Source organism: Ovis canadensis, chromosome 18 (genome assembly GCF_042477335.2).
Source record: "Ovis canadensis isolate MfBH-ARS-UI-01 breed Bighorn chromosome 18, ARS-UI_OviCan_v2, whole genome shotgun sequence".
Taxonomy (NCBI): Eukaryota; Metazoa; Chordata; class Mammalia; order Artiodactyla; family Bovidae; genus Ovis; species Ovis canadensis.
Genome location: NC_091262.1, coordinates 56438553 through 56460572, shown reverse-complemented (window position 1 = coordinate 56460572; position 22020 = coordinate 56438553). Strand labels below are relative to the sequence as shown.

The window sequence follows — 22020 nt, the reverse complement described above, 5'->3', positions numbered from 1 at the left end:
GGTTGGATAGCATCACCAACTCAAAGGACATGAGGCCGACATATGGGAGAGCATCAATAAATAACTGGTAAGTTAAAAAACAAATATTTGCTACCTGAAGCATCAGCTAAAATCTAAGATAAAAGTTTAAAAATAAGTTCCTTTATGGAATTTTCCTTATATAAAGAAGTCAAGCCTTAATATGCTGATATACATGTTAACTTGATTATTGAGTAGCTCTAAGGATTCAAACAAATATTCTTTTTTTAAAAAAAAGTATCTATAAAATGTAGACTATTTGTATGACTGGGAAAATGGTTCCAGCACCTAAGCAAGGGGTGATTAGTTGTTACATATTCAGGGCTGATATTCAGGCAGCATGTATAAGTAAGGCCACACCTGTCGCTTAGAGCTGACATCAGTTCTGATTGGCCAGTGCTCATTTCATGCTACATGTTAAAAATATGAATATTATGCATCATATAGAAAGAAGGCTACTTACTATAAAAGGACAATCACATAACAATGGAGGAGGGGTAGCAGTAGAAACACTGCTACTGTAAAAAATGGAAATGTAGAAGCACATCTGAAAGTTGTTAGTGAATTCTACTCATAATTAATAAAATCAATATATTAATAAATAGTTATACAGTTTATTTTCATAAATCCCTTAGATAGAAACTCCCTAAAAGAGAACAGTCTTTAAAACAAAGCTGGGGTACTTTCCTAGTGGTCCAATGATTAAGAATCCACCTGCCAGTGCAGGTGCCAGCACACGTTAGTTGCTTCAGATTAAGCCTATGTGCCACAACTACTGAAGCCCGCACTCTCCAGAGCCCATGTTGCACGAGGGAAGACACTGTAATGAGAAGCCTGTGGGTCACAACTAGAGCGTAGCCCTCACTCTCTGTAGGTAGGGAAAGGCCACGTGCAGCAACAAAGACCCAAAGCAACTAAAAGTAAATAAATAAACAAAATTTAAAAAACAAAGCTAGGGTCGCTATATTAATATCAGAAAAAGTAAATTTCAGAGCAAAGAATATTACTAAAGATAAAGAGTCATTTCATAATGATAATGGGATAAGTTCACCCAGGGGATAAAATGATCCTAAATGTCAATGGATCTAATGAGACCATTTCAAAATTCATAAAGCAAAAACTGAAAGGAGTAATTCACATTTATAACTGGATATTTCAATATCCCTCTCTCAATAATGGATAGAACAAACAGACAAAAAACCAATACTGATACATACATGGAGAAGAGTTAAACAACATTAGCAACCAACTTGACCTAACTGATTTTATAAATCTTTCTCAACTAAGAGTAGAATACAATTCTTTTCAAGTGTCTGCGGAATGTTTACCAAGATAGATCACAATTATAAAACAAGTCTCAATAAAATTTAAAAGACTCAAGTCATAAAAATTATACTCTTTGGCTACAATGAAATTAAATTAGAATACTTGAAAACAATAACAAAAGGACCTCTGAAAAATCCCCCAAATATTTGGGAAATAAGTAATACACTTCTAAATAATTGAGGAATTAAAGAAGAAATCAGAAAGTAAATTAGAAAGTATTTTTAAATAAAAATAAATATACAATCTATAAAAATTCTTATGCTGCAGCTAAAGTAGTACTGAGGAGAAAATTTATAGCATTAAACACCTATACAAGAAATGTATCAAATCAATGATCTCACATTGCATCATAGGAAGTCAGAAAAAGAAGAGTACTGAGATAGTACATGTAGAGAAACCCTAAAACTATAATATACATTTGGTCATTGACTAACTACCAAGGGTGAATTTTTTCAAAGATATCCCAAACACTGCTAAATATCAGCTCTCAGCCACTGAGGATGTACGCTCTCTGTCACCAGGTCTGACAAACATCACAGGCAGCACTCAGCAGAAACAGTAAGTCCTTTTAGAAAGACAAAGGAACTAAGAATTCATACATACTGAATGTAAGTAACCTTGATGATCATGCTTTTAATGATACGGCTCTCATATTTTGGGAAAATATTACACTCTTGCTATTACTGTTGGGGATTTAAGGCTAAAGTTTCATTAAAATGAGTTACTGTTCAAAAATCACTTAGGATAAGCCACACAAAACTGATATTTATACAGGCCCAAAGTTATCAAATATTGGCAAATGCATATTGTTCAAGCTAATAATTCCTGAGACTGAAATAGACATAAATGTTAGAAGAGCAATAAGATTTCATTTTTGCAAGGTTATTAAATAGACATAATGCACAAAAAGCAGGATAATACTCTTTCCAACTATTATTTTTTAGTTTAAGTCTCAGACTACACTCCTTGTCTCTAGAAAATCTTTACCCACCAAGGTCATCATTTAATATCCAATATATCCAATACGTCATCCCCCAAATCCAAAACCACACAGACATTCTTCAAGGGATACCCAAAAGTTTTTATGTGATCATATACATATACCTAAATGTTCCTTGATAATGAAAACATGGTTTTTGCTTCTCAGAAATTTATCCAGGTTTATGCAACATTTGTGATCTCAATTTAAGATTCTGATGCACAAAATAGAACCACCTAATCATAGTTTAAATTATAACTTCTTATTCATTTTATATAGAACCTCCTTAAAAGTGATCAGCTGTTGAAATATGTGTTAAATTATTCCAATTACAGAACCCTCCTTGCACATATGTTTCAGAAATATGTCTGTCATATGATATGAGGTATATGTATAAATCTGAATAAATTCTGGATTATCCCGCTTGGGCGGAAGTTCTAAAGCATCCCTTCCAGCATTTTCATACTTATTTTATGTGCCAGATATTTGGAAGCCAAAATTAAACTTGATACTTTATACTGTAGGTCAACACTGGAGTAAGAAGAGCAAATACTGCAGCATTTTACATTAGTTGCCCTGATACAGGGAACAAACAGAAGGCTGAGATTATTTGGATGAGAGAAGTGTTGATTTTCGTCTTAAAGACAAAAACCTAGACCCTCTGAAGGGTTTTAAAATATATTAAAACTACTAACAACACTTTCTCCCATTGTTTCTCACAAATATAAAACCCTGATCTTTTGGATCTAGAATAAGGGAAATAAAACAGGAAAGAGGAAAGTAAATTTTAAAGAGGCATTTCATCATGTGCCAGGCAAACTGAACTTTTTTTAACTCCATCAGTCTCCATTAGGTCCTAGAATTTTCATGTACTTGAGTGAGAAAATGAAGACTTTGATTTGCAAAATATCAAGGAAGCGAGTAAAATTAAGTACCCATCAATACAGACACACTGTGTGCAGAAGAGACATTTGAGATCTCTTGTCCAGCTCTGGAATTGAATAGTTTTATGACTTCTGTCCAACTTACAGAGAATTCCATGTAAACACCAGCCTACCTGAAGTGCGCTGCAAGAAGAGAGCCAAAGTACCGTGGGTCCTACCCAGGCTGCGGAAGTTTCATGTCCCTCGGCCGAGCCCTCCGCTTCTGTCAGTTACTCCATCACTGACCAACAGGTTGAAAGCAGGGCACTGGAAGCCCAGATCTTGTAACTCAAGTAGATCTGGTCTTTAATCAGCTGTCACTGGCTAACCAGCTTTACACACCGAGACGATAAAGCACAATACGTAACTTTCTTTCCATACCTGAACACTTAGAGGCTTTTGGGCCTACTGCTTAGAGGCGTGTTGTGAACTGTTAACTATACTACACTTTCAAATCCTCAGTCCCTCAGCTCCCAGACTGCTAACTGGAATTGCAGTCCACATGTGCCCCTCACAATTAGCAGGGTTATTTTAGGCACTGACCTAAGTTCTCAGGGAATGTAAGCTGATGGCGAGCGGGAGTCTAATGTGACAGTTGCTTGGTTACAATAGAAAGCTCATTCGAGAAGCTTATAATCTGTGTGCAGTTCTTCCTCGACACCCCACTACATGGATTTTTACTTTAGCTGGGGAGAAACACTGAAATTATTCACCTATCTTTTAATATCCACAGAAAGCTTAGACCCATCATGAAGAACAATAATTCAACAGAAGGATTGGACAGCTATACAAAACAACTTTAAATCTGACTGGCAGTATTCAGTCACATGGTGTGTCATTTCATAAGAAGTCCTAGCAAAAATAAACTACCCAAAATCTAATCAAGATTACCAATTCCCTTCCAGGCTCTCTTACACAAAGCTATAAACATAAAATACTCTAAAATTTTTTCATAATTATTAAAGTTATTTCCCCTCTACAAACTAATACATAGCTACTAGGTTCTACTATTTCTAATAAAGTACTCCACCTACTGGTTAATATGACTGTTTTGCAGACTCTATCTCATGGGAGATATAAAGCAGAAAAACAGTAGAAGGAAACTGTGCTGTCTCCTTACCAGTGAATTCCTCCATGCAGCACTGAATATTTTGTCTTCCAGAGGCAATATGAGATAAATTCATAAACGTTTCAACTTCCTCATCAACACCCTTCTCATGGTTTCCACAAAAGTCAGAACTCAAAGAGAGAACTTGAATTCCCAGGAAGGCATGGATATAAATTAGACACAGGAAGAATTTCCTGAGCTGGAGATTTGCTGAGAACTACTTGTAGAAAGAATTAGTCAAACCTCATTCTGCATGCTCGGCTGTATCCAACTCTTTTGTGACCCCATGGACTGTAGCTGGCCAGGCTCCTCCATGGGATTTCTGAGGCAAGAATACTGAAGTGTGTTGCCATTTCCTCATCCAGGGGATCTTCCTAACCCAGGAATCAAATCTGTATCTCTTGTGTCTCCTGCATTAGCAGGCAGATTCTTTATCACTGGGCTACCTGGGAAGCCAAGTCAAACCTCATTCTAAGAGAAGGTTAAATAAAAGGGTAGATAAATCTGTTAGGAATGGTTAGTCATGGGCTCCCTAAAGAGACAGCAACAAAATGGGTTAAGTCTAAAAGTCTCATCTCTTTCCTTGGCGACTGCTCTCTCAAACTTCTTGAAAGTCAGCTCAACGGTCATCTCCTCTGGAAGCCATGTGATTCCCCTCAGCTGGCTTAATGCCCCCTCCTCAGTGCTTTTTCAGTGGTCTGGTTACCTCCTTCTTAGTTCCCCAAACAGGAAACTCAAGTCAGCAGTTCCTGTATCACATTCATCTTTGCAGAGCAGGCTTAAATCAGCACTGGGCTCTTAACAGATATCAGTGAATGTTTGCTGAATGAGTGAATTGGATGGGGTGTTTTAGAATCACTGAAGCATTCATGGCCTGCTTCTGGGTTCAACAAGCCACTCACTCTATTCCTACTCTCCTGAGATATTGTTAGTTTAGGGTGACCAGCAGCTCTGAGGTGGCATGATAGATGTCACACAGACTGTTATAAAACTGAATGACTGATGAAGGAGCAAACAAATGAATAACTACACAGCAAATCTTTAGTATTAGTAAAAGTGTTCTTAGAGCCCATTCCTGGGTTCCAGTCTTAAGCCAGGCCTGCTCTAGTCAGTTGCTGCTGCTGCTGCCGCCAAATCGCTTCAGTCGTGTCTGACTCTGTGCGACCCCATAGACGGCAGCCTACCAGGCTCCCCCACCCCTGGGATTTTCCAGGCAAGAACACTGGAGTGGGTTGCCATTTCCTTCTCCAATGCATGAAAAGTGAACGTGAAGTCACTCAGTCATGTCCGATTCTTCGCGACCCCATGGAATGCAGCCCACCAGGCTCCTCCGCCCATGGGATTTTTCAGGCAAGAGCACTGGAGTGGGGTGCCATTGCCTTCTCCCTAGTCTGTTACTGCCAGTGATAAATAAGAATCTGCTTTCCCAAAGCCAAAGGCTTTTTCACACAGCTTCCTCTCTGAATGCAATTACCTTTTTCTCCAGCACCCCAGCTCCCACTTCCCATAATCTGAGGTTCTTCCATTTATGATGATGATGAAGAAAGGGAAGCACAGCAGTCAAAGCCAGTTCATAGCATGGATGAATCACAAGCTATAATGGCTACACTTTAATCTTCAAATTCTTCAAATATCTTTCAAGAATGAGGTAAAAAAGCATATTTTCTATTAGGACTCATGAAAAATATTTGGACCACTGAATATATCTTTAGAGTTATTTTTTTCATCATGGATTTTTATCTACAACTTGATAGCATAACCTGTGCAATTTTTTTTAAGAGAGAGAGAGAGAGAAGCCCAGTTCTATGGTCAGTTATATCCTGGCAGCAAAAAAAGGAACATGCACTTCACAGAGTCCTATTTTTAATTCTCATTTAAATAGCTGTCAGCTCTTGCCAGCACGAAATAAGAAAGATGACAAAATCAAGACAAGATTTTCTGACCAGAACCAAGTATTAACACTGGATAAAAGCTATACTTGTTTGAGAATTTACATACTTCTCAGCAAGCTTAAAAAGCATCCAAACACAACTTTCTATCATTCTGGCACACACTAGTAGATAGATAGACAGATTAACAGATCATCCAACAGAGACATTAGACAAATCTATAAAAGAGATTTTTCTAAAATTCAGATAAGGGAAATGCCTTTCTCTACTGGCTATCAGTAACAAATATATTCATTCATTTAAATATAAATTTTTTTTCAATAACCATTATATAGTAAGTTCTGTGCTCAGCCCTCAGAATTTTAAAAATGAAAGTACCATGGCCCTGATCCTCAAGGGATTTAGAACTTAGAAGAACGGATAAGTAAATAATCACGATGCCGTCTGCAACTGAGGTGGTGTCTGCAGAGGGTGCCATGAGAACAGGAAGGTGAAAATGGGCACCCTGGTCAGAATAAGACAGAGAAGCCAGTAAAAAGAGGCGAGGTAAACCAGAGTCTCAAGAACAAGCAAGAAAGAGGCACAGATTCTGTGGGGAAGCATTCACAGAGAGAGAGTATCTGATGAGAATACCTGGAAGCAGGAGATACGAGGTACTTCTGCTGAGGCAACTGAAAGCATGTGAGTATGAGAAGAGCCTTCCATACAAGGGTGGGAGTAGGCAAAGAGGCAAGAGATGGAAACATAAGATAAGATCATTTGTCACACCCTAGGCCCGCCCAGAGGAAGGGATATCGATGATAACAGCTTGCAGTACACCTTAATCCTAAGGGGCTTCTGTGGGCCTTTCAGGTGGAGGGCTTCAATTAAAATAATTCAATTAACTCATTATTTAGTTTCCCATTTGAGTCACAAATCCAGGCAGATAAAATCAATTGTTGTTACATAAGAACTGCATGATGGATATTTGATATTACTCTTTACATAGTATTTATAACCTAGATATGAGCGTAGCTATAAAAATAAGCTTCATTTCTAAAGGCATACATGACACACTTTAAAGCAATGATTCAGAATCACAAAGTCATTGGAGTTGGAAATCTGGTTCAATTTCCTCTCATGGTAGAGGAGGAACTACTATAACCATGGTCCAGAGAAGCTGTCATTTGTTCCAGTCATATGCTAGAAAGGGGCAGTCTTTATTTGAGGGCAGAGGTCTATGAGAATCCCACAGCACACAGTGCCTGCCTTCATTATTTGCTGAAGGGGGGTGAAGGGGTATGAGGGGATAGGTATAATGTTACAATTTTATTTTATGGGTTATAGAGAGCTATCACTAGATTGTAAGCACTGCAGCAAAGCTTAGGTCAGATCTGTATTTTAGAAGGAGCATTCCTTGTTTCAATTGGAGAGTAAGAATAGAGGTCTTTTCAGTAACTCAGACAAAGAATTGGGATAATTGGATGAAAAAGGCAGAGGGGATGGAAAAGAATGAACATATTGTGGAAACAATAGGGAAATATAATGGACAATATTTGGCAACCAGTTGGACATGGCAGGTATAGAAGCAGAGATGTTGAGCAAGGGTAACTCCTTGTTTCCTGGCACGGATAACTGAGTAACCCAAGAGCAGGTATCTAATGGGATACACACAAAGTGTTTATGCAGAAAGGAGATGGCACCTAGCCTTGAGAGGAGCAGAAGGGCCTGAGTGACAGATGACACAGCCAGATCACCTCCACATCCCACAGGACACTAAATGACATTCTTGGTATCTGAGGTAGTGTGTCCTAGCTTTGTTGTTCCCAGAGGCATGGACATAAATCATAGTTATTGATTAAATAACTAAAATCATAAGCCATTCCCTGATAATAAACCATTATACTTTGACAGTGTCTTAAACTTCCATTTTCATCATTACTTGATTTCTAGTTCTGGTTACGGCAGACTAGCCTGTGCAGACCAACCTTTCCCACTGAGAATAACCAGATAAGGTGAACAAAAAAAGTATCTGTTTGAAGGCATAAGAGAATTCCCAAGGCAGCAGGGACTTGAGAACCTAAGATCTTACAGAGAATAAAAATTCAGAGAGAGAGGATATGTGGCACCATTTTCCCCTTGAAGGCCTTTGCGGAGTTTTAAGCAGAACTAAGAGGTTGAGAAGCTGGGCTGTTTTCAGTTTTCAGTGCTGGAGGGACAAAAACTGGAGCTCACAGTGCAGCAAGGAGGAGGAGCCATGGTTTAAAAAAATTAAATAAAAATAAACCAAAACAAAAAATCAGGCTTTCAGAGAGAACCTCTAAAGAACCACTCCAGAGGAGTACAGGTAAGCCAGAAATAGGCCAGTCCTCAAAAGGAATCCAGAAAAATGTAAAAAAAAAAAAAAAGAATATATCATGACAAAGTTGGATTTATTCCAGGAAATCAATATTGTTTGAATGTTTGAATTTAATGTTTGAAAATGAAAGTTTGAAAAATAATAGGAAGATCTTTATTCAGAAAAAATATTGCTAAAAAGGCAACAATCATGGATAAATCACATAGACACATTTTTGGCAAAGGAAGTTAGATACAAAGAATATATCTAGCATGATTATACTTATTTTAAGCTCAAAGGCAGGCAAAACTAAACTGTTATTTAGAAACGCTTACCCAGCAGCAAAACTGTAAAGCAACAAAATGACTATCCTAAAGTCAGAATGCTGGATACTTCTGAAGGAACAAAGGGGCTGAGATCAGAGAGAGTATGTGAGATGATTCTATGTTCCTAAAAAAGTTCTAGTTTTTTTTAAGTTAGGTAATAATAAGTCAGATGTTTGCTTTAAAGTTTCTCAAATCAAATATATATATATGTATGTGTGTGTGTGCACGTGTATATATATGTGAGAGAGAAAGCAATTTTTAAAAGGAAATATCTACTGATAGTAAGATGGGAATGGCTAAAGAAACATACCATATTCTTGCATAAGAAGATTCAAGATTATGAAGACGCCAATTCTTCTAAAACTCATCTCTAAAGCAATATAAGACTAATAAGAAAATAACAGAAAATCCCATACCAAACAAACCAATTTTAATTGCAAAAATATGCTAGAAAGGCAGGGAATTTTTGAAAATATCATTCTTTTCAAAACTTTTCTTTTAGTTTGAAGTAGAGACAAGGAGTCCATGAAGGCTGTATATTTTCACCCTGCTTATTTAACTTATATACAGAGTATATCATGAGAAATGCCGAGCTGGATAAATCTCATGCTGAAATCAAGACTGCCAGGAGAAACATCAACAACCTCAGATATGCAGATGATATCACGCTAATGGCAGAAAGCGAAGAGGAACTAATGAGCTTCCTGACGAGAGTGAAAGAGGAGAGTGAAAAAGCTGGCTTAAAACTCAACTTTCAAAAAGCTAAGATAATAGCATCCAGTCCTATCACTTCATGGCAAATAGATGGGGAAAAAATGGAAACAGTGGCAGATTTTATTTTCTTGGACTCCAAAATCAATGTGGATGTTGACTGCAGCCATGAAATTAAAAGATGTTGCTCCTTGGAGAAATACAAAGGATCATAAGAGACTACTATGAGCAATTATATGCCAATAAAACGGACAACGTGGAAGAAATCGACAAATTCTTAGAAAAGTACAACTTTCCGAAACTGAACCAGGAAGAAATAGAAAATCTTAACAGACCCATCACAAGCACGGAAATTGAAACTGTAATCAGAAATCTTCCAGCAAACAAAAGCCCAGGTCCAGACGGCTTCACAGCTGAATTCTACCAAAAATTTCGAGAAGAGCTAACACCTATCCTACTCAAACTCTTCCAGAAAATTGCAGAGGAAGGTAAACTTCAAACGCATTCTATGAGGTCACCATCACCCTAATCCCAAAACCTGACAAAGATGCTACAAAAAAAAGAAAACTATAGGCCAATATCACTGATGAACATAGATGCAAAAATCCTCAACAAAATTCTAGCAATCAGAATCCAACAACACATTAAAAAGATCATACACCATGACCAAGTGGGCTTTATCCCAGGGATGCAAGGATTCTTCAATATCCACAAATCAATCAATGTAATTCACCACATTAACAAATTGAAAAATAAAAGCCATATGATTATCTCAATAGATGCAGAGAAGGCCTTTGACAAAATTCAACATCCATTTATGATAAAAACTTTCCAGAAAGCAGGAATAGAAGGAACATACCTCAACATACTAAAAGCTATATATGACAAACCCACAGCAAACATTATCCTCAATGGTGAAAAACTGAAAGCATTTCCCCTAAAGTCAGGAACAAGACAGGGGTGCCCACTTTCACTGCTACTATTCAACATAGTTCTGGAAGTTTTGGCCACAGCAATCAGAGCAGAAAAAGAAATAAAAGGAATCCAAATTGGAAAAGAAGAAGTAAAACTCTCACTGTTTGCAGATGACATGATCCTCTACATAGAAAACCCTAAAGACTCCACCAGAAAATTACTAGAGCTAATCAATGAATATAGTAAAGTTGCAGGATATAAAATCAACACACAGAAATCCCTTGCATTCCTATACACTAATAATGAGAAAGTAGAAAAGAAATTAAGGAAACAATTCCATTCACCACTGCAATGAAAAGAATAAAATACTTAGGAACATATCTACCTAAAGAAACTAAAGACCTATATATAGAAAACTATAAAACACTGATGAAAGAAATCAAAGAGGACACTAATAGATGGAGAAATATACCATGTTTATGGGTCGGAAGAATCAATATAGTGAAAATGAGTACACTACCCAAAGCAATCTACAGATTCAATGCAATCCCTACCAAGCTACCAGCGGTATTTTTCATGGAACTAGAACAAATAATTTCAAGATTTGTATGGAAATACAAAAAAACCTCAAATATCCAAAGCAATCTTGAGAAAGAAGAATGGAACTGGAGGAATCAACTTGCCTGACTTCAGGCTCTACTACAAAGCCACAGTCATCAAGACAGTATGGTACTGGAACAAAGACAGAAATATAGATCAATGGAACAAAATAGAAAGCCCAGAGATAAATCCACACACATATGGACACCTTATCTTTGACAAAGAAGGCAAGAATATACAATGGAGTAAAGACAATCTCTTTAACAAGTGGTGTTGGGAAAACTGGTCAACCACTTGTAAAAGAATGAAACCAGATCACTTTCTAACACCACACACAAAAATAAACTCAAAATTGATTAAAGATCGAAACGTAAGACCAGAAACTATAAAACTCCTAGAGGAGAACATAGGCAAAATACTCTCCGACATAAATCACAGCAGGATCCTCTATGATCCACCTCTCAGAATTCTGGAAATAAAAGCAAAAATAAACAAATGGGATCTAATTAAAATTAAAAGCTTCTGCATAACAAAGGAAAATATAAGCAAGGTGAAAAGACAGTCTTCTGAATGGGAGAAAATAATAGCAAACAAAGCAACTGACAAACAACTAATCTCAAAAATGTACAAGCAACTTATGCAGCTCAATTCCAGAAAAATAAATGACCCAATCAAAAAATGGGCCAAAGAACTAAATAGACATTTCTCCAAAGAAGACATATGGATGGCTAATAAACACATGAAAAGATGCTCAACATCACTCATTATTAGAGAAATGCAAATCAAAACCATAATGTCGTACCACTTCACACCAATCAGAATGGCTGCCATCCAAAAGTCTACAAGCAATAAATGCTGGAGAAGGTGTGGAGAAAAGGGAACCCTCTTGCACTGTTGGTGGGAATGCAAACTAGTACAGCCACTATGGAGAACAGTGTGGAAATTCCTTAAAAAATTGCAAATAGAACTGCCTTATGACCCAGCAATCCCACTGCTGGGCATACACACCAAGGAAACCAGAGTAGAAAGAGACACATGTACCCCAATGTTCATCGCAGCACTGTTTATAATAGCCAGGACATGGAAACAACCTAGATGTCCATCAGCAGATGAATGGATAAGAAAGCTGTGGTACATATACACAATGGAGTATTACTCAGCCATTAAAAAGAATACATTTGAATCAGTTCTAATGAGATGGATGAAACTGGAGCCGATTATACAGAGTGAAGTAAGCCAGAAAGAAAAACACCAATACAGTATACTAACACATATATATGGAATTTAGAAAGATGGTAATGATGACCCTGTATGCGTGACAGCAAAGGAGACACAGATGTGTAGAGCGGACTTTTGGACTCTGTGGGAGAGGGAGAGGGTGGGATGATTTGGGAGAATGGCATTGAAATATGTATACTATCATGTAAGAAACGAATCACCAGTCTATGTTTGATGCAGGATACAGGATGCTTGGGGCTGGTGCACGGGGATGATCCAGAGGGATGGTGTGGGGTGGGAGGTGGGAGGGGGCTTCATGTTTGGGAACTCATGTACACCCATGGTGGATTCGTGTCGATGTATGGCAAAACCAATACAGTATTGTAAAGTAAAATAAAGTAAAAATAAAAATTAAAAATAAAAAAATAAAAGATGTTGCTCCTTGGAAGAAAAGCTATAACAAACCTTTTTAATATGCTTATTAAAAAGCAGAGAAATCACTTTGCAAACAAAGGTCCATGTAGTCAAAGCTATGACTTTTCTAGTAGTTGGTTGTACAGATGTGAGAGTTGGACCATAAAGAAGGCTGAATGCTAAAGAATTGATGTTATCAAACTGTGGTGCTTGAGAAGACTCTTGAGAGTCCCTTGGACAGCAAGGAGATCAAACTTGTCAATCCTAAAAGAAATCAACCCTGAATATTTATTGGAAGGACTGATGCTAAAGCTGAAGCTCTAATACTTTGGCCACCTGACACAAAGAGCTGACTTGTTGGAAAAGACCCTCATGCTGGGAAAGACTGAGGGCAGGAGGAGAAAGAGGTGGTAGAAGATGTATGGTTAAATGGCATCACTGATTCAGTGGACATGAGTCTGAGCAAACTCCAGGAGATAGTGAAGGACAGAGAGGCCTGGCATGCTGTAGTCCACGGAATCGCAAAGAGTCAGACACAACATAGCAACTGGACAAAAACAGCCAGGTAACTAATGAAACATAGTATAAAACTGTATTGTATGAAGCTATGTAGTACTTCATATGTGAATAGATAAATGGAAATATAAAGCTAGAAACAGAAATGTGATGAAGTTGGTACAAGTGGGGAAAAGATCATTTATTCAACAAATGATATTGGGACCCTGAGGTAAACTTGAATCTTTGGTTTAAAAAAACTTTCATTATAGGGACAACCCAATAAAGTTTACAGAAGAGGTATTAGTACAAAAGGAATACAACTGTGTTTTAAATATATGAAAAGATATTAAACCTCACACATAATAAGAGAATTGTGCCAATGCTATCTCAAAATGCATGTTGTGGGTGAGGGGCCTGATGCAACTCTCTCAGTTTTGAGGCATTTCCTTTCTCTAATTAGCAGCTTGCTAATAGGTATATAACTCCTTCTATAACCTAGCAAGGGGGCACTCTTTCTGTCCCCTTCTGATATCTATTTCAGAAGCTTTCTCTATCTATTTTATGCTTTAATAAAACTTTATTATATACACACACACACAAAGAATTGAAAGTTAAAACTACATTGAAATACCATTTTCATTTATCAGATGAGCACTATCAAAGAATTAACATATGTTGAAAGAGACACACTCACATCCTGCTGGTGAGAATATAATCTTGTATAAGACTTATAGAAAATTATTTGGTAATATCTATCACAACTATCAATATTAATTACATACACTTTGACCAGCAAATTACAATTATAAAGATTCTTTTCCTGAAGATATACTCACATAATGGAAGACAACATTAGGAAGTTATTCCTTTCTGTATTTGAAATAACATAAAAATCCATTAATAGTGGACTGATTGAATAAATTATGTTTATACATATAGTGCAAAACTATGCAGGTTGTTATTCTGGTTTGAAATGTTCTCCAAGGTATGTGCTGTTCTCATATGTGCAAAACATTATGTAAAGGTTGCAACATTTGCATGAAAAATAAAATGAATAATTATTCATACATCCACAATATTACTTGAACATATTTTCTGTGCCAAGCACTTTTCTAGGCCCTTGGAAAATATTAGAGGACAAACCAGAAAAAGACAGACAATAAGAAAAAACATATAGCATAAGTGCTTTGGAGGAAAAGAAAAACAAAACGGGGAATAAAGAGCACAAAGCTAGCAGTGGGGATGCTGCTTTATATAGCGTGGTCAGGAAAGAATTTCTGATCAAGTGATATTTGAACAGAGACACCAAGGAAATGAGGGGGAGACAGGAAGGCATCTGGGGGAAGTATATCTCAGGAAGTCAGAGAGCAAGTGCAGAGGTTCAGGAGTATTAAGTATGCTTAGTATATTTAGGGAACAGCTAATGAGAACAGAATGAAGGGACGAGTGTAGGAGATGTAGCCAGGAAGGTTGCTGGGGGGTGGGAGGAGGGACACATACTGCCACTGTGAGGACTTCAGGCTCTTGTTCGGAGATGAAAAACCACTGGACGGGTGTAGCAGGATGGTGTGCTGGGAAGCAGACTCTACAATGAAATTAGCATCCTTGAAGCTTTTCAGGGCAGGCGATGCTAGCGGTAAAGAACCCACCTGCCAATGCAGGAGACATAAGAGATGTGGGTTCGACCCCTGGGCCAGGAAGATCCCCTGGAGGAGGACATGGCAACCCACTTCAGTATTCTTGCCTGAAGAAGCCCATCGACAGAGGAACCTGGTGGGCTACAGTCCAAGGGGTCGCAAACAGCTGGACACGACTGATGCAACTTAGCATGCTCACATGCTCTTAGGATGAACTCCTGAGGAAGGGGAAGAAAGTAGGCAGAGCTGGCGAAAGGTGAGTTGTAAAGCAGTCTCAACTAATGCATCAGTCCACCCACACAGAACTCTGAAACTGAAAATACCCTTCAAATTGTCCGAAGTTGTAATGTGGAGCCAGGCCTTTATAACCCCATATTGCTTACATACAGCATGAAAATGGACGCTGCAGTAGTGAGTTTATCAAAGGGTGGGAGAAGAGGAATTGGAAACAGTAACTGGAGACAACTTTTCAAGTGTTACTGCTGTAAGGGGAGCAGAGAAGCAAGGTGGTAGCTGAAAGGGAATGTACAAGTCAAGGAAGAGTTCTTCCTCTTTCAGGCTGGGCTATGTTACTGCTTGTTTGTGTACTGAAGGGACTAATGCAGCTTATATTTGTTTTGGAAGAATCTATATTAAATTGATAGCAATGATTGCCTCTGAAGAAGAGAACTGTGAGGCTGGATAATAAGGGTAGGAGGGAGGCATTAGTGTTTACAATTTTGTAATTTGCATGCATTATCTAATCACAACTCAATCAGTAAACAAAGTAGAACAAATAAAATAGATATTCATAACATTGACACAAAAAGTGATCCTAAAATATTATGTGAAGTAAGCTAACTAATAGTAGCCAGTAAGTTTTTAAAATTATATATAGGAATATAAATTTGGACTAAAATTCTAGAAAAACATACCAAGTTGTCCACAGAGGTTATCTCAAAAAATATAATAGGAGAATTCTCATTTATCTGTTTGATTTTTCACAACAATCTTGTATATCAGGAAAATTTTTTCATATTTTAAAAGTATCTTTCAGTTTCAGTTCAGTCGCTCAGTAGTGTCCGACTCTTTGCGAACCCATGAATTGCAGCACGCCAGGCCTCCCTGTCTATCACCAACTCCCGGAGTTCACTCAGATTCATGTCCATCTAGTCAGTGATGCCATCCAGCCATCTCATCCTCTGCCATCCCCTTCTCCTCCTGCCCCCAATCCCTCCCAGCATCAGACTCTTTTCCAATCAGTCAACTCTTCACATGAGGTGGCCAAAGTATTGGAGTTTCAGCTTTAGCATCATTCCTTCCAAAGAACACCCAGGACTGATCTCCTTTAGAATGGACTGGTTGGATCTTCTTGTAGTCCAAGGGACTCTCAAGAGTCTTCTCCAACACCACAGTTCAAAAGCATCAATTCTTCGGCACTCAGCTTTCTTCACAGTCCAACTCTCACATCCATACATTACCATTGGAAAAACCATAGCCTTGACTAGACAGACCTTAGTCGGCAAAGTAATGTCTCTGCTTTTGCACATGCTATCTAGGTTGGTCATAACTTTCCTTCCAAGGAGTAAGCGTCTTTTAATTTTATGACTGCAGTCACCATCTGCAGTGATTTTGGAGCCCCCAAAAATAAAGTCTGACACTGTTTCCACTGTTTCCCTATCTATTTCCCATGAAGTGATGCTACCCCATATCCAAGGTCAGGGGCGGCAGCCTAGAGTGCCAGGCTGTGACGGCGCAGGAGCGGCCAAGAGGAGCTACCCCGTGCCCAAGGTCAGGGGCAGCGGCCAAGAGGAACAACCCCAAGTCCAAGGAGCAGTGGCTGCGTGGGCACAGGAGGGCCGAGAAGAGCTACTCCACATTCAAGGTCAAGAGGGGCAGCTGTGAAGAGATACCCCTCATCCAAGGTAAGGAGCAGTGGCTGCGCTTTGCTGGAGCAGCCCTGAAGAGATACCCCATGTCCAAGGTAAGAGAAATCCAAAAAAGATGGTAGGTGTTGTGAGAGACATCAGAGGGCAGACACACAAACCATAATCACAGAAAAGTATCTTTACCATATATGAATTTGTAAATACGAATTAATCTTCTGTGTGCTGAAGCAACAAGGAAACCAACTAGATACCTTCCTGGGTCACTGGATTCTTCAGGCATGAGAAGACGGGATAGGGGCTGAGGGGGAATACAAAGAATCAAACCTGGGCTGATTGACTAAAAGTGCAGTGAACTCCGGCTTCTAAGAGCACATCTCACACTGCTTTACCTACCAAACCATGCCTATCACAGTGATACCTAAGTTCAAACAAATAATAAATGAAAACAGATTTCTTTAATATTTGGGCTCTACATGGGTTTATAAATCACAAAACCATTTCTTCCTTCCTTTCTGACTGCTATGTGTGTCAGTTTACACAAATATCTACAAATCATGGAAAGAAATCCAGCATGAAAAAGCATGACCTCCTATGAATGGGCACCTTGACCCTGAATGGAGTACAAATGTTTAAAAAGAGAGCCCTTTGGATTCTTCATATTGCGTTATTATTTCAATGACAAGACTTCAGGGCTTAATACAGATCATTCATTAATACAAGAGCCCACACAGGAGAATTTCGTATTCATGGCAGTTGTGAATTTTTTTCTCTTAAAATATGACTCCAGCATTCTCTGAGTTGGGGCTATGTTCAGCTGCTTCTTTCTTTTAAATATCTGACACAGCAGCCAATATTTCTCTCTCAACCAACAGCTGTCTGTCATTTGTTTGAATTTGTTGAAATGTGAATATACATTTAGTCAGAACATGCTCCTCAAGGGAAGAATATTAAGAGACCTAAACCTCAACTTCAAGGTCCAATGCTCTCATATTTACAAAAAGATTGTTTTTTTTCCCTCTCACAGCTCAAGACATCCTGCAAATCCCAGACTGACCTCACAAGGACTAAACAATCACAGTGCCAGCATGAAGAAGGTAAAGAACTCGACAAACCCCTGAACACAGGAGTTGTGAGAAAACATAAACATATGGGCCCGCCCACCGATACGGTACAAAAAATGTTCAGGTTATAATATTAAGTCAAAAAAACAACATATAAAATTGTGACAGAGTCGAAGTCCAATTTTTGTACACATGTAAGTAAAAACTGGGAAAGGGAAATACATCAAGAACGATTATTGTAAGGATCTCTAGTGGGCCACAGGTGATTTTTATTTTCTCCTCATTTATATAAGAATATGTGCTATTGTTATAATCAAGGGGAAATAATGGAAGTGATTTTTAAAAGCAGTCATATGCAATGCCAAAAATCAATCAAGGTGGGAAGGGGTATTTCCCTGATATAAGCTACATGTTCCTTTCTAAACTGAATGGCATTTCTTTCTCAGAAAGTATTTTCTTCATGTTCCTGGTGGTGCTTTAGCAAGTCAAATTCTCTAAGAAATAAGAGTGGGCAGCCCTATCTCCTCCTTCCTCCCACTGTATTTTCCTCAAAACTTTAACTTGAGACTAGCTCCTCCCTCCTGGATACTAATTGTATTCTGAACCAAAGACAACATAGCAGAAATCAGGAGTTCATGGTGAATGATGAATTCCATTACACCAAGAAGCCTTGCTCATGCCACTCTTTGATTCTCTATCTTAATCCCACTATTCGCTCTTCCTCCACTTGTGTAGCCATCTGCCATCTGAAGCAGTCATAACCAGCTTTCTTCATACCCATCTGAAGAAGTCATAATTAGCTTTCTTCATACACAGTCATCACAGTGGAGTTTGTGTGTCCTGGTTTCTCCCCATAAAACCACCCTGGTATAAACCTTCTTTTTCTGACCTGCACCTTGGGCAGACATATACTTCAGGCTAAATCTAGTTTCCACATGCTAATTATCTCTTTCTGATATCAAACTACATTTTTGCATTTTCTGATGGCAGAGGTCTCCTCTGATGTGTCTTCTGTCTCGTTTGGCTTTCCCTCTGAGGATATTCAGTTCATCTTTAATCCTCGTCATCATGGTGTATTAGCTTAACTGCTGCTGCTTCTTCACATCTTGACTCCATTTGCAGCCTGGAGTTTTCCTCCTCACAATTCACATACTTAACTCTTTAGTCATCTGTTTAGCAAAAGAACCCTCAGCTCCCTAACATCTATCCCTTTGTTTCACAGATCTGAGTATGATGTCTTCTTATAACATTTGATAAAAATCACGTAGGAACTTGGCTTTCAGGTGCATGTGTGTGCATGCGTGTGTGTGTGTGCGTGTGTGTGTGTGATATGTTTCTTGGCATCAACATTCACTGATGTTGGCTCTTAATCATTAAATATGAAAGCCCCAAACTCCATACATGGCAATGCTCAGTAAATGTTTTTGCTCTTAGTGTTTCCTTCTGGCATTTAGGACTGGATGCCCACTAGATCTGTCCTGTCCAGCTATGTGAAAGATTCACTGTGGATGCTAAACCCCAGCCAGGCAATGCCTATTGACTCTCATCATAATAGCTACATCTGTATGACACTTATTATGGCCAGGCATCATTCTAAGCATTTCACAGATACTATTTAATTTATGTTCATTACAATCCTATGAAGTAAATGCTATTATTATGATCACCCTTTTAGAGAAAAGGAAACTGGGGCACAGTGAACTTCCTTTTGTAGCTGTGTAAGAGGTGGGGCTGGAATTTGTACCCAGACAGTTAGGCTCCAGGAATCAATTCCCTTAACCACCACTCTAAATTGTCTTTCATATGTAGCAAGATCGCTATAAATAAAAATGCTTCGTTACTGAAAAGATCTGACTAAATTGAGTTTGGGAACCAAAGTAGTAAATATGCCACAAGGCATTTTTGCAAGTCTGTGATACACACTTGTCTTGAATTGTGGCACTAAGTTTGTCAGGACAGACACGCACACACATATGGCAGCCAAGTTGCCTTGGAGCTGAGCTTCAACCAGCCAGTCTAAGCCACTCCTTGGGAGAGCTGGGAACCGAACCCTCAACTCCTTTTTCATCTGCTTCTACTTATGGAATTTTTTTCTCTATTATTTTTAACTCTGTGATTCAGAATGATCCTCAATTTGGGCTCCAACATCTAATAGCTTTAATCTTCATCTACACAATTAAAATATAGCTAGATTCAATTCTAGGTATAAGAAAGAAGGCTAAAATCCTGTAGGAGACTTAGACTTCTATTCAAGTATCTTAATACAAAGCATCTTTGAGGTAATTTACACAAAGGAAGCTCAACTAAAACCTTTTCCAGCCCCCATTTTGCTGTTTGCTCTAGTCTGAACAGAGTCTGAGTTGGCACTGGGGCTCTTTAAAAAGGAGGCCCCATGATTTTTCCCTAGGCCACTCAACCCAATCCAAGGAGCTGCTTCTACAGACCCACCTACCTTCCCTCCCCTTCTGTGGATAACCCTTTAAAAAACTAATCACTGCAAGAATGTTAAGTGCTTGAGGTCAGAATTTTTGTCAGTTTTGTCATTGCTATGCCAAGGATGAATGTCTGACATATGGTAGACTCTCAATAAGTATTTGTTGAATTGATAAACACATTGTAAGATGCCAGAATATAAATATAGGTATGTTTAAGAATATATTGAACTTTTGTTTCAGCATAGAAATAGCACAATTTAAAGGCACAAACTAGATAATAATTACAAAACTGTTGTTGTTCAGTCACTAAGTCATATCCAACACTTGGCAACCCTATGGAATGCACCACTTCAGGCTTCCCTGTCCTTCTCTATCTCCTGGAGTTTATTTAAATTCATATCCATTGAGTCAATGATGCCATCCAACCATCTCAACCTCTGTCATCCCCTTCTCCTCCTGCCTTCAATCTTTCCCAGTATCAGGGTCTTTTCCAATGAGTTAGCTCTTCCCATCAGGTCGCCAAAATATTGGAGCTTCAGATTCAGCACCAGTCCTTCCACTGAACACTCAGGGTTGATTTCCTTTAGGATTGACTGATTTGATCTCCTTGCTGCAGGGCTTCCTTTGTGGCTCAGCTGGAAAAGAATCCGCCTGCAATGAGGGAGACCTGCGTTTGGAAGATCCCCTGGAGAAGGGAAAGGCTACCCACTCCAGTATTCTGGCCTGGAAAATTCCATAGACTGTATAGTGGATGAGGTCGCAAAGAGTTGGACATGACAGAGCAACTTTCACTTTGTCCAAGGAACTCTCAAGAGTCTTCTTCAGCACCACAGTTCTAAAGCATCAATTCTTCAGTGCTCAGCCTTCTGTATGATCCAACTCTCACATCCGTACATGACTACTGGAAAAATCATAGCTTTGACTAGGTGGATCTTTGTTGGCAAAGTTATGCCTCTGATTTTAATATGCTGTCTAGGTTTGTCATAGCTTTTCTTCCAAGGAACAAGCATCTTTCAATTTCATGGCTGCAGTCACTGTCCACAGTGATTTCGGAGACCAAGAAAATAAAATCTGTCACTGTTTCCACTATTTCCCCATTTATTTGCCATGAAGTAATGGGACTGGATGCCATGATCTTGTTTTTTTGAAAGCTGAGTTTTAAGAAAGCTTTTGCACTCTCCTCTTTCATCCTCATAAAGAGGGTCTTTAGTTCCTCTTCACATTCTGCCATTAGAGTGTTATCCTCTGCGTTTCTGCAGTTGTTGATATTTCTCCCAGCAATCTTGATGCCAGCCTGTGATTCATCCACCCTAGCATTCTGCATGATGTACTCTGCATAGAAGTTAAATAAGCATGGTGACATACTCCTTTCTCAATTTTGAACCAGACCATTGGTCCATGTCCAGGTCTAATTGTTGCTTCTTGATTTGCATACAGGCTTTTCAGAAAACAGGTAAAGTGGTCTGGTATTCTCATCTCATTAAGAATTTTCCACGTTTGTTGTGATCCACATAATCAAAGGCTTTAGCATAGTCAATGAAACAGAAGTAGATGTCTTCCTGGAATTCTCTTGCTTTTTCTATTATCCAAAAGATGTTGGTAATTTGGTCTCTGGTTCCTCTGCCTTTTCTAATCAGCCTGTACATCTGGAAGTTCTCGATTTGTGTATTACTGAAGCTTAGCTTGAAGGATTTTAAGAATTACCTTGCTAGCATGTGAAATGAGCACAATCATACAGTAGTTTGAACATTCTTTGGAACTGCCTTTCTTTGGTATT

General features: G+C 38.6%; 1 protein-coding gene across 3 annotated transcripts in view; it reads right to left on the bottom strand.

Annotated features, from left to right (window-relative positions):
* The window catches only part of AKAP6 (A-kinase anchoring protein 6), a 410046-nt gene that overhangs the window by 324120 nt on the left and 63906 nt on the right, over positions 1-22020 (bottom strand). The window contains exon 1 of one of the 3 annotated variants that reach the window (XM_069559474.1): positions 3381-3765. The exons of 1 other annotated variant lie outside the window; for it this stretch is intronic. The gene's annotated coding sequence lies outside the window, so the exon portion shown is untranslated. Of the gene's footprint in view, positions 1-3380; positions 3766-22020 lie in introns of those variants that run through there. One more of the 3 variants, XM_069559475.1, reaches the window with a different exon arrangement.